This window comes from Protopterus annectens, chromosome 2.part2, assembly GCF_019279795.1.
Source record: "Protopterus annectens isolate FY-2018-M chromosome 2.part2, PAN1.0, whole genome shotgun sequence".
NCBI lineage: Eukaryota > Metazoa > Chordata > Ceratodontiformes > Protopteridae > Protopterus > Protopterus annectens.
This window is the reverse complement of record NC_056730.1, coordinates 24,556,539-24,570,990: the sequence shown is the minus strand read 5'-3', so window position 1 is coordinate 24,570,990 and position 14,452 is coordinate 24,556,539. Positions and strand designations below refer to the sequence as shown.

General features: G+C 38.6%; 1 protein-coding gene across 1 annotated transcript in view; it reads left to right on the top strand.

Moving 5' to 3' along the window:
* Positions 1-14,452, top strand: part of ARSB (arylsulfatase B) — a 1,447,444-nt gene that overhangs the window by 1,401,554 nt on the left and 31,438 nt on the right. The gene's annotated exons all lie outside the window — the stretch shown is intronic.

Below are 14,452 nucleotides of genomic sequence, written 5' to 3'. Positions count from 1 at the left end.
GGCGTGGCTATTTGGAAATTAGTTTAGGCATAGCAGGGGTGGGTAGGAAATGGGGGTAGGGTGGTGGAGCGAAGAGAGCCCGAGTGAAGTGATGGCGAATGAGTGGGTAGAGGGTGTCAGTATGCTTGTGACCAGGAAAAACAATCAACAAAATGGTCTGCGTTGAAGGTAGGTAGGAAGTTATAGGAACTGTAGTCCCTTGGTGATTTTTATTTTTAAAGCAAGTACATTTTACTTATTTGTAAACAGCACTCTGGGGAAATCGTAACAGACTACAGTAATCCCAAAACAGCTATAGGGTAATTTTGTTTTTGTTAGTATTATACAGTAATAACTGCTATAAGGAGAAAAACTACATCTGTAGGTAATTAAACTTACTATTTTACCCAACACAACTAAGAGGCAAAAAATACCCTTAGAGCTTATTTGTCAGATTGGGGAGGTAAATAAAACAGAAATTACTTGATATCATCCCTGGTGGTGTGCTCTCCAAATACCTTAATAACAAGCCAATTAATAGTTTCAACCATGACCTACATTGATTTTTTGATGCTGTAAGTTGTTTTCCTCAAGCACTTTACAGTTCCTAGTCACTTGAGTGGGTTCACCGAGCACAGTTAAAAGAAATTGCAGCTGATGTACTGGCTAGTGGCTTCTACTGGGAAGTGCATCAGTTATATATAAGATGTGAAGTACACAGTGATGTGTGAGACAGAAACTGTAATTGCTCTATTCATTGGTTACAAGATCTGTCACTATTCCTAGCACAGGAGTGTAAAAGCTGGAAAAGCACAATTAGAAAAATCTGTAAGGAAATTGCTATCCAAGTGCAGGAAAACAAACACATTAGCAGTTAAATATGAAGCTCTGCTTAACTGCATTTGGGAGTTTTGTGTGGGGGAAGACTAAGACAAATAGTTGAATAAACTAGTATGAACCGCTTCTTAGGTTTTGATGGTGTAGGGCCATATCCAAACACTTGAAGCCAAGTTGTACTCGAGTTATTTTGTAATTCATATCTGTGTTGTTATACTTTAATCTGTCTGGGCACAATGATATGAATGCATACCCCTGGTGACCATAAGATTTTAGATTTAGATTATTTATTTGTAGGCGAAAGAGGAGAGCCAAGCACTGTACCCCTGTTGACTATACTTAACATTCTGAAATGCAACAGATTAATGTCTTGGATACTTTCTAAATGTCTAGACCACCTGAGCTGTCCAACTCTGAAGATAGTCAGTTATTTTAATCTATTCAACTCAACCTCATTTTGTCATCTACAAGAGTGTATGTTTCCTCAGCTTCTGCTTGAATTCCAATATTTCATTAGATTTCTGCAACCCTTTTGCAAAGATATTTCTGAAAGGTGTTTTACATGCAAGACCACCAAGAAACCATATCTCACCTTCTTCTTATGGGAAAGGTTAACATCACCTCCCTTTAAATTAACTTATTTGTTGTAATTAGATAAACTTTCTTGGAAAACCCATTTTCTAGTAGCAATAACCTCAGGCAGCAACATTTCAAAGTTACAAGAACAGATGTGTAGAATACCTTATACACTTTCATAATGGAAATTTATCATTAAAAACTAATCCCTTCTTCATGCCTAAAGTTGTCTCTGCCAAACAGTCTATTCAGATCTCAAACTTTTATCCAAGTGTCCAAAATGAAGGTGTGCACCTGCTACATATGTGAATGTCTAAGGACTGCTATGATATTATACAAGGAAAATGCATTCTTTTAGAAAAGCATATCAGCTTCCTGTCTCCATCAGAAATGGAAGGGGAAACCTACAAGAAGTTAAGCAGACTTTGTCCAAGTGGACAGCCCTTTGTTTTACCACACTGTTAGAGTATATTTCAGCAGGGGAGGGCAGCTACTTCAGCGACATAGGTTTAGAACTTTTACTACCTTGAGCATTTTAGAACTTGCAACATGGAACACAAACAGCACCTTCTGAGTCATTACAGTACAGAAGATCGATCTAGTGGCAGGACAGCATTTGGCATGGCTGTACTACAGGAGATCCTTGTTCACCCCCAAGGGGAGTCTGAAGTTTGCATTTTGGAAGATTATATTTGTACTGTCAGTCTCTCTTCACAAAGGATTTTGAGAGTATCAGACTCCTATTTGTAAGGAACCATATTTGGTCACTGGTTGGGATAGGGTTGCCTTATGATTAACCAATGTTTTCTGCCTCCATTGCTGTTAGAAACTAAACCATAACATTCATCGCCTTATTTTCTTTTGTGGGGGCAGAATCCATGGAAGAGAGAGAGTCCTTCACACACTAAAAATGCACAATCAGCTCAGGTTTATCCTGAATTGTGTGCATGAGTGTAGGCAAACATCAAACACCTGTTCTTCTCCTTCAGTCCAGGGAAGGAGGCAATGGCAGAGCATATTCTTTCTGAGTGGATTTGCAGCATGTGGCTAACTGCAGGAACATGTTTCTTTCAAAGGCCACTTGTGGCTAGTTTTAGTGCTTCTTTCAGACGTATATCTGAGTATTTCTGTATTGTTAGCTGGTCATGAATTCATACCTTCAGTATGTATTATTGCTTGTATATTGATTGCAGATGGCTTTATTTTGTGTTTTGATATTTTGGGTTTCTGTCTTCTAAGACTTTAGTTTTTGGCCATACTTCATCACTGCTCTCCTGGGAAGTTTAATTTTCACTGCTTAGAGGTCCTCTGAACTCCCTGTCTCTGAATGTCTTCTTCAGTCTGTAGGTATGCATAGAATTTTCTGTAAGATGGGTAAATATATATTTATTTAGACAACTAACTGGCATAGGGGGAGTGAAACCTAGTGGCAGCCCAGACAGCTTGGGTTCAGTTAGCTGACCATTAAGGGTGCAAAATGCCAGAACATGAATTCTGTGAGGAGGGAAGTTTTTTTTCATAAGTTCATGGGATGTTACCAGGTTATTGACCCGAGGGTCTTTACAAGCCTAGTCATTAAATACCAATATAATACTAGATGAGAGATATCGCCTAACCCCAAGGTTTTTCTAGCAAGGACTACCTGTGTCCAGGAGAGAAGCCAATCCCTGGCAGAAGTTTACGGTTTCCCATCCAATCATCCAGGTTGCACTGGGTCATGGAGGTACTCTGCTTGATATGGATTGGAATTCTATTCCAGAGGAGTGGCAACCTCTGAGAAATGTATCTGTCTCTCCAGCAGGCCCTGTTTATGTTGCAGTCTAGATTGAAGTCCCTGGAATGGGTGACACTACTCCCATTTGATTTACAGATGTGCAGCATTTCCATTAGATTTGGGTCAGAAATAGCCATGTAAACCAGATATAAGTGGCCCTTAAGTAGTCTATACACTACTGAGTACAGTGACAGTGACTTCAGCCTGTCCATTTAAGACATCTGCTGGAGACCTGAATTTTCTTAGAAATCTTTGAGGTATCTCAAGTTGATGCAGATGTCTGGTACAGTACATACCAAAGGAAGCATTATATTCAATAACAGGCCTGATAAGGGACGAGTACAGGAAAGTTATAACCTCTTTTGCTCTTGAGGCAACACCTTTGCTAATCAGGTGATTGACGTAGAATGCCTTCCTCACCACAGTAGACGCATGGTGGTCAAAGTTGAGGTCGCAGTCAACTTGCGTTCCCAGGTATCTCACTACTGAATTGGTACTTAGGGTATTATTGTTTGTTTTATAATCAACAGGGATATTGTTTTTACCAAAGGGAATGATGATGCATTTTTTAGCATTTAGTTTAAGACCATGGCTTTGGCACCAATCATTGGTCTGTGTAAGCCCCTTTTGAAGTACGCTGACATCACCTGGGGATTTAATGACAGCACCTAATTTGCAGTCATCTGCAAACATGGTTAGCCACAGCGCGTCCATTTGGCCTGGACTTCTGAGAAGTATATGCTAAACAAGAGGGGGCCCAGTACTGATCCTTGTTGGACCCCACTGGTGACAGATCTGCTGGTAGAGGTAAAGTCTCCAACTTTGACTGAGTGTTGCCAATCTGTGAACCAGTGCGCAATCCACCTGATAACATAGGGGTTGATATTCAACTCAATAAGTTTGTCAAGGATGACAGAATGTGGCATAGTGTCAAAGGCCTTGGCCAAGTCAAGATTGGCTGTGTTGCATGGCTTTGCCCTTGTCTATGGTTCTGGTCACGTTCTCAAAGAAGTCCACCAAGTTTAGCAGGCATGACCTGCCCTTGCCAAGACTGAACTGGGAGAGTGCCAGGGTTTGGAGGTCATCTGTATCCTTATTTATGAGGTCCATCATGATTCATTCCATTGCTTTACAGATAAGGTTCATTAAACTTATAGGTCTATAATTACACAGATCTGTTGCTGTGCCGCCCTTGTGGAGGGGGATAACAGTAACTGTTTTCCATTCAGTGGGGACAAAGTCAGTACCCAGGCTGTGGTTGAATACAGTGCCAATGGAGTAGCTACAGTATCTTTTGTTTTAGAACATTAAGAACACAGCCTGGAATACCATCTGGCCCCATGTAGGCTGTGTCCTTAACCTTAGACAGAGCATTGACGACTTGCTGTTTGGAAATGCAGGGAGGAGGAGGTAATGAAGACATGGTTTGTGGTATGGTTGGAGTGCATGGGGGGGGTGAAATGTTTGCCAATCCCATCTGCAGGGTCATTGTGTGTGATCCAAACAATGTAGGTAGGAAAAAACGAAGGCACACAGTTCTTAGCTGAAAATGTTTAATAAAGCTGAGCGCTTTCATCTGTATGTTTCAACAAGTCTTCTTCAGAATACAAAAAATAGAAAAATCAAACTGTTTAAAAGTCTCTCTCCCCATCACATGACCTTAATTAACTAATAGGCAAATAAACATATAAAAAACTGTGACAAGTCATTGCTTAAATAACAAAATCAATTTCCATTAATAAATTACCAAGGTTACACTAAATAAGAACACAATTTTAATACACTACTAATAGACATATTATCATTAAGACCAGGGGGTATAAAAGAATTCAAGCGAAGTTGACATTTTAACTCATTGAATTCAATCAAATCCTCCCACGGCCCACCACAAATATCTCTATGAACAATGTCCAAACCAAAAAACAAAAACTTGTCAGTAGGATATTCAGAGATATGCTTAAACAGAGCATTGTTTATGTTCTTGTTTCTAAAATCCAAGATGGGTTCGTATATCCGGTCCCTTAACCTCCGCTGTGTTTTACCCATGTAGAAGGAACTGCATTCAGAGCATAAAGCAAAGTATATAACACCCCTTGTGTTACAATTGCAGTAATGGAAGGACCTAAGATGATGACCATTTATACAGATCTCATCAGCCTCATACACAAACTTACACATAGAACAAGCACCATACCTAAAAGTCCCATTTTTCTTATTGTATATATTTATTTGCTTATTAGTTAATTAAGGTCATGTGATGGGGAGAGGGACTTTTTAATTTGCTTGATTTTTCTATTTTTTTGTATTTTGAAGAAGACATGTTGATACATACAGATGAAAGCTCTCAATTTTATTAAACACTTTCAGCTAAGAACTGTGTGCCTTCTGTTTTTCCCACCTACTTTGTTTGGATTTGGTTTTATTGGGTCTTGGTTTTTGGTGTTATGTCAGTGTGTGTGATGCCATCTACAATTAATTCAGCATACATCTAAGTCCTACCTTTTAGGTTGCGGATGTAGCTGAAGAAAGCCTTATGGTTATCTTTGGCTATAGTTGCTAAATTTTTCTCATAGTTGCTCTTTGCAGATATTTTGAGTTATTTTATTTGCTTGTTTAGGTTGAGGACGGTGCTCTTCCAGTTCTGGGATCTCACTTTTGTACTTTTAGACAGCAGCTTCTTTCGCTTATTGTATAATTTATTAATGCTAGACATCCATGAGTATGGTTTGTTTTTCTTGAGGATCTTGCTTTAATCCTATCCAGCATGGCTGTGTCTATACATTTGTGTAGATGTTTATACTGTGCATTAGTTTATACCTTAGTATAGTCGTCAATGCCATCTGTGGAAACTGGAGCTTGGAAGTTGATTATACCTTCCCTTATGAGGGTATAGTTAGTTTTGGTGAAGTTTGTAACCTGACTTCTGATTCTGGTGCTATCGCTACTTCAAAAATGACATTTATGGTCAGATTTAACCAGTGTGGGCCCTACACTTGAGGCATTGCATCAGTCACTCATACTGGTCAGGACCAGGTCTAGAATATTGGAGCCCCTTGTGGGGTGGTGCAGTGTCTGTTACAGGGCATTTGAGTTGGAATTTTTGTGCAAGTGAGTCTGGGTTCATGTACGTTTCCCAATTAATGGAACAATAGTTGAAGTCACCCATGACTAGGGTTTAACTTGTACCTTAATTGTCCCAAGTAGGTCTAAATAAGCTGTGCAGGCATCTTGGTTCATGGAAGGGGACCTGTAACTGATGACCTGAAAGGGGGGGTCTTACTCATGGTAATTTGGACTTGGAGTAGCTCCATAGAGTTCTCTTCTATAACCAGTTTGGAGGTGTAATTAGCTTTACTGAAAATAGATACTTCACTGCCTTTGGTTCTCACACCTTCAATTTGTGGTTTGAAAGTGTGGAAGGCATTGTGATCTTGCAAGGCCAGGATACTTTCTGCAGCCTTGAGCCAGGTTTCTGTGACTACACAGATGTCAACATCTTCCAGGGAGAGGAGTACTTCTAGTGAGTGCAGTTTCTAATTTGAACTCCTATTATTTAGCAGCATGACCCTTAGTTTCTTTGTTTGATATTCTCACATCAGGAATTTTGTTGTTGTGACCTTGCCTAAAAAGGCATTATGGGGGAGACAAATGTCTTAGCCAGTAAACAAAAACCTGGAGGTGTCAGGTGAAGACCATCTCTGGCAAAGCAGTGTGGTCTATCTACCATGTCTTTTCAGGATTACAGGAACTGGATCCCCTTAGAATGACAGCAGAAACTAAGCCAATTATTGAAATCAGTCATGTTCCGTTTATGTTGTGGTATAATCCTAGGCAATGGTAAAATGCTGTTCAAAGCTAGGGACATACTCACCTGGGACAAATATTCAGAGAGCTCAATCATGTCTGTCTTCATATAGTCCAGAGAGGTATGTCTCAAGTCGTTCACACCAAAATGAACTAAGACAGAGTCATAACGTTATTTGTTGTTGAGAGACTTGAGTGCATGTGTGATCTGGTGAATCCTTGCACCAGACAGACAGCTGACCGTAACCTTCTCTTTGTTTAGTCACCTATAACTAAAACATTTGGAATAGTTGTGCATTGCTTTAAGGGTTTATTTGATGAGACACAGGTGCTAGTGTTTTTATGTGTATTGGGTGTTGTGTTAGCTATAGCATGTTTGTATTTTGGAGGTCTGTGGTGTTTAGGTGGGTTTCTGGAGAGTACCTTCATATGAAGGTTTATGTTTTTGGTGCATATTACAGATAGGAGGCGTGGTGTGTGAGCTGACAGCCTGTTTAGTGTTGCTGTTCTGGGTGTGAGACAACAGTGATTCCAGATTCTTAGTGTAGGAGCATCTCTCGCAAATTGTACTTGAGTGATTCAGGGGTAAGGGGCTGTCAGTGTACATGAGACATTTGCTACACTGCCTACGAGGCTGGAGGGAAAATGACAGTCCAAATACAAGGTTTAAATGTGGTATCTCAGCAAATAAGGATTAAACGATGGGGGTATCAGGCAGGGAGCTATTTTAAGGTGATTAACCTATGGGGTGTACAGTATGAGGTCAGTAAAAGATGGGAGCTATAGGGTCTGGTGCTGATAGCTAAGAGATAAAATCTCTACTGGGTGGTTCACTGAACAAATAAGAGCTGTTCAAGACCCTCTGTGCTAGATAGCAGCTGCTTCTAAGGGAAAATGCTTCTACTGGTGCTTTTGCTTCTATAACCACCAAGAGTTACCCCTTTGTGACGTGGTGTACAATGGTGAGCTATGCACAAGCAAGAATAAATCAGCTAACACAAGGAAACCAATAAAATAGCTCAAACTGAGCCCTAAACCAGTTACCTTCAATTAGATAGTCCTACTGTACACTCCTGCCACGAGGGTACAGGGGGGCTTCTCCAAAAAAAGATGTCCTGATTTTTAGTGATCAATCTACAAATAGAACTGAATTCAGCAGGTCTAAATCCAGACTATACTATGGCCAACAGAAGTGCAACAGAACAGCATTAAAAAGCAGGATATATATTTTTTTGTAATTAATTATGCAACAGTGTAAAAAGCAGCACAGTTTTTCTTGAATTAGTCATAGCAACAGAATAACTAATATCAACAGAATAAAACAGTAGAAATAGATCTTTTCTTAAATTAAGTAAAAGCAGCAGTTGGTGTGAAATACAGTCAAAGTGCAACAAATGCAGTAGTAAAATACAGAGCAAAGTGGCAGCAAACAGTACAGTTTTTTAAACTGTTGAAGTACAGTCACAGTATATAAGAAAAGTGCAAAGAAAAAAATACTTAGAACCCTTTTGTGGGTTTCCCAACTCAGAAAGACTAGGTAAACACGTACAGCCACTAGATGAATAATCCCAGTCCTCCTGATGTAAAAGCACAGTAAGAATGTACCCGGAGTGAAGTGCTACCATAGTCAAACTTAAAGATATGGATACAGTAGTCTACCTTAAATAGCTCATAAAAGTGTGATTATTCAATAAAAGTAATTCATTTTGTAAAAATGAGCCAAGAGCCACTCAATTGTACAGAATTTATTAAGGTGCTAAAAACAAGATAAGATTTAATAAGCTCTCCAGCCAATAAAACTACCTGCGGAAATCTCAAGTGTTTCCTCAACCTAGACAGACCAGGCTACCTCCCAGTGCACTAGAAGAAAAATCCACTGACTGTGATGAGAAAACAAATGTTTGCTAGAGTGTAAAAATATACTACTTTATCCAACAGCTAGCTAGATAATGAATTCAAATGAAGTAAGTCAGTACAATAGACAATAAGAGGCAAAATGCACTTTTTCGATATAAGCACAAGGAAAGGCAAATACATAATTCAAATAAAAAAAAATCAAGATACCAGCAGCAGTGTAGAAAGGGAGGGACTTATTAAGCTTCAATTTACAGTAAGGGTGGGAAGTTTAAAATCACCAGCTTTAAAAAGAAGACCCACAAACAGGGGGTGGGTGGGAAACCCTAGCGGGGAATCACCAGCAGTGCTATACCTTATGCAGGCTTAAAATCCTTCAGACAAAGGCCCAGTATTTGACTTTGTATTTAAGTATCACTCAGAAGACATTTCAAATTAATCAATGAAAAAACATGTGAAATATGAGCCTAGATAATTTACGTGTCTGTCTTTCACACAATAAAATCACCAAGCCAAGATTTCTTAAAACAGAAAACAAAATGGAGCAGTTAAGACAGAAAGTACCTCTGTCAGTCAAAGACACAAAATATAGGTTTACTTTCTCAACCAGCAGGGAATCACCAGCAGTGCTATACCTTATACAGGCTTGAAATCCTGGTCTGCTGCAATGCTGACAGCCAAAAAAAAGTATCAGTGCAGTACACAGTGATGGACTAGGGACAGGGACTTGGCTGTGTCTAGCTGTATTAAGTAGTATGTGTGTATTGGAGGGTGCGTGCCTTTGTGGAGAGAAGGCATAACAGACTCTTGTTTTCTTATGCATGTCTACTGCCTACAGCTATGTACTTGAACCTTCACCAGAATACTCTGAAGACTGCCTGGATGATAGTCTTCCATTATCAGTTCTTGCCTCAGTTGTGGTAAATATGATAGCTGGCAGGCAGCAGGGGAAAAAGTACAATAAAAACATGTATTTATATATACTTTTTTTCCTGTCTTGCAGGCTATGCTTACTCAATGGATGCAGACTTCTAGCCCTGCGCATGATGCATTTTCATTTATTGGTAGGAAACATGCATGCCCCTTTCACAGGAACAAGAAAGAAAAAATATTGCCAAGTTTGGAATTACAAATGAGGAAACCACAACTATTATCAACTGCAGAAGGTATCCTGAAAGATCAGTTGATATGATGTGTGTATATCTAACTTCAGGCATTACAACTGTTACTGCATTGAATAGTTACCCACTGACAACATATACTTTCTATTTTTAGCATTCTTTCACATTTTGTGCCTTTTTTCTTCTTCAATAGCAAGATATATCTCTTTGTAGCAGCCTCTGGCTCAGTTGATGGCTGTTGTAATATTTGAGGTCTCATATCCAAGTCGTTTTTCCATTTTTTGTCTTTCATTTTTAAATGCTTTTTTATTGATTGCACAGAATAAAAGTCAACATTTTACAAATATCTCCATAACCAAACTCAGTCAAATTATTATGCGGTCAAATTCAAACAACATTTTTAAACATCTTTGTGAAACATGACATTGAAAAAGTGACATAGATACATATGCAGAAATCGCTGACCTGAGCTTTCGCTTTTTTCCGATTTCGGTCTATATGTGTCGGTGAAACGGCATTTGCTGTAATGATGTTTCACTGACATAATGTAGACTTGCATCTCGACAGATAATATATCTCAAAGATTTAAATGCATTTCTATTAAAAAGGGAGTATATGCACATAAAATATTTTGATTGAAATGTATTTCTGTTTGAAAAGGGAGTAGATAAAAATGAAATATTTTAGAGTCACTTGACATTAGATTTTTCTAGCTTGAAATTATGTTTGGAGTCCTAATAGTTGGCTTGTAGTATGGTGTATGTGTGGAAATACATATGGATACATTTCATGTTTGTGCATTGCCAGGCCACATTCCTACACCTCAGCACTTCATGTCTTTTACTAAATACAACCAAATCAAGGGAAAGGATCACAGTCAACTGTTTGCACAATTGCATCTGGATGATGGTTTATATAAGCAAATTAATAACTTTTCGGTGCCCCAACAATCTATACATTAACTAGAAAGACACCTGAAGTCCTATATATATATCAGAGGACTGAGGAGTGTAAAAGGATTGGGATATATTGCACAACTGATAGAAGATTACATACATACATACATACATATATTTCAAGCACGGACATTAATGCCCTTCAAGCTTGCCAATATATCAAAACACTTGTTCCAGTAATAAGTATCCAGGCTGTTCTTAAAAATATTTAAACTAGTACTTGCTTTAATGTAATTAGGCAGTCTGTTCCATGCATCAGCTACTCTGTCAGAGAACCAATTAGTACACTTCTCATTCCTATAGAATCTCCTACATAGGTTATCTGATGATTCTCTAGTACTTTTTTAACCGCAAACATTCCCAGAGGTAGCTATATCTGAATGCCCTGTATACCTGAATAAGATCTCCTCTTAAATATCTATAAGAGACACTGTACAAGTTCAGACGTTTTAGTTTTTCATAATAACTTAAATTTTCTCATCCATGAGTCTACAGTTTTGATCACTGTGTGCTGTATTAAATATTCACCTTTCAATTTATGCCTACCAAATCTCATATGCTTGTTTTTTGATGTATTTATCAGCATATTATTCTCTTGTGCCCAAATGGTCAATTTAGTCAAGTTATTTTGCAGACATGCCTTATCTGTAACATGTAATCAGTTTACCCAATTTCAGGTCGTCTGCATATAGACTGTAGAATACCTCAGATGAAAAAGTTAGATGTGAAAGATATAACCTAAACAAGTACAGACCTAGGACAGAGCCCTGTGGGGCACCCTGACTGTAACCAAGGATTTTGCCTGTCCAGTTGCTGTATGATACATGCCATGTCCTATTTGTAAGCCGTGCAGCTATCCATTTTATCAAGAGTACATCAATACCTAGTTGTACTAATTTATTGATCAGTGTTATGTGTATGACCCTGTCAAATGATGAAATTAAATCTATATAAATTACATTACAGCACAATTTTTCATTCATAGCTGTTATTATAGTGTTATAGAACATAATGTTACAGGTGGCAATAGATCTGTTTTCAACATATGCATGCTTTTATATGGTTTCAAGTTCCAACCTATCCAGTTCTGACAGTAAGTTATCTAATATTACCTTCTCCATTATTTTTCTATAACATGAAAGTAGACTTAAGGGTCTACATGACTCTGGGTTTGTCCTACTCCCCTTTTTCTTAAAAAAAACAGGTTTAATAAGTGCATGTCTCCAATCTTGAGGACTCTCCCCATATTTATATGACCTAGTGAATAATAGATCTAATGGTACTGTAAGTTCTTGCCCAAGTGTTCTCAGGTCATTGTTACTAATTCCGTCTCCTCCCTGTGCTTTGCTTGGATCCAATTTGCACAGTTCTTTTTTAATATAATCTAATTTGATTCCAGTATTTGGGGTTACCTGGAAGTCACTAGGACAACTTACCACCCCTTTTGTGGAGCCAAACTGTTTTGCATAAGATTTTGTAAATATATCTATAATCTGTTGTGTCTGAGAATAATTTTTAGAATCTGCAAAGTGTGTGTCTTTACTCCTTCCACATCTTATGCATCTATAAAAAGATTTCTTACTATGCTTAATATCTTTATATAAGTTTTCTTTAAAATTTTCTTGATCTTATCTCACACTATGCTTACTCTGTTTGTCCAGCTTGTTTATTTCAGTTTTCAAAGTTGTAGTTTGACCTCTCTTCCATTTCTTATATTTTTTGCCTCTCACCTTTATCAGATATCTTGTTCTTATGGAAGTATATCTGCCTGATGTTGTATGCATAGATTCTGATGTTAAACATTTTTTGAGTTTTTGCACTTAAACAATTTCTCTTTCAAAATTTCCACATTCCATCTGCAGTTTTTCCACTGGACACCTCACCACAGTTAGTTTTACATAGTGACTGTTTTGCTCCCATATAATCTGTAATTATCCTTCTGTGCATTGGCTTAGATTTCAGTCTGGCAGAATTATCTAGCAACAAATTAACCTTTATAATCCCATGATCACTGCACATTAATGGTGGTAAAACGACTTGAAGTTACAGTAATTTCTTTGGGAACACACACAATGTCTAGTATGTTCATCCCCTGGTAGGTTTTTTTACAATCTGAAGCAATTGCTGTTCCTGAATATACATTGTGAATAGTTTCATTACTAACGTTGTAGAATCAATATTATTCCAGTCTGTTTCTCATAAATTTAAGTCCCCAGCTAATATTATTGTAAAGGAAGATGTGAAATGGAAATGGAGGGTAGAAGTTGGAGAACAGGGGGATAAGAGGACATCTGTAAATAACTTGAAGAAACTGAAAATGTAAATACCATTTCTGGGTAAGTTGCCATGTAAAATAGGCACAAAAATGGGAAGCAGAGGGTATAGCATACAGGTGCCCAAGCTCAGAGTGACCAGTGCAAACCTTAGAGTGACAGACCTGTCATCTGGGGGTGGGGGTTAGAGATCCAAGTATATGCTGCACTCAAGGAATAGAATGTTCAGCTTGGCACAGATATGCAGGAGAGAAGAAGGTTGCCCAAAGGATGAAGAAAGGGGAAGAAACCGGGGGGGGGGGGGGTTTGAAAGTAAAACTACCAGTCAAGTGAAATGTGAGGGAGGTTCATCTAACGTAATTTGAGGAAAAGGATACACACAAGGTTCAGCAGGCTAAGGATATAGAGTAGTACTACAGTAAACAAAATTGAGAGGCACAGAAGAAGAATTATTTTAAGTTCTGAATACCCCACAGGGGAACTTGACAACAGATCAAGGGGGTAGAGCGTAGCTCTGATATTAAAGACTGTGGGTGATAATGGGAAAGGTACCGAAGAGTTAAGAGGGAAGATGATTAATATGACAAAGTAGGGTCAATGGCAGTGGGCCACTGGCAACATATATATGCCTAACAAGGGTGGGAAGGACTTCTTCAGCAGTTTTGTTTTTCATGCACTTGGCACAAGTGAAGAGACAGGGCACAGAAATCATAGGAAAGACTAATGTTACAAGAACACTAGAGAAGGACAGGCTGTTTGGAAAGAAGAAATACAACAGAAAGATGAGGCCAGACTTCAATAAATGTATGGAGTCAGGGAAATGCACAGACATCGGGAGGGGAAAAACACCCGCATGACAGGGTACAGTCTCACAAGGAATACCACAGTACAGGTAAGCAGACTTGATAGGATACTGGGATTGAAAGGTTATAAGGGAAGGGTGAAGAACTTAGAAACAGAGGAAGGGTTTATATCAGTGTTTGTATCACTGATCATTACAGTTACTGTAAGAAATGTTGACTGAGAAGGGATAGAATAGCGGTGGGTAAGCTAGTAATGGAGGAAACAACAGGACCACTGTTGAGATGAAGAGATGGCAATGGTTAGGGGAAAAATAATGAGGGAGGAAGAAACAAAGCAGAGATAAGTGTACAGGAAAGGTGGTTGACAGAGGTCCAGAAAGAAACATCTCAAAATGAAAAAGACAAAGAGGAAAAGATGGTAAAGGAAGCAAGTGTAAGATGGGATCTAGAGAGCTGACCTGTGATAGAAATTGAG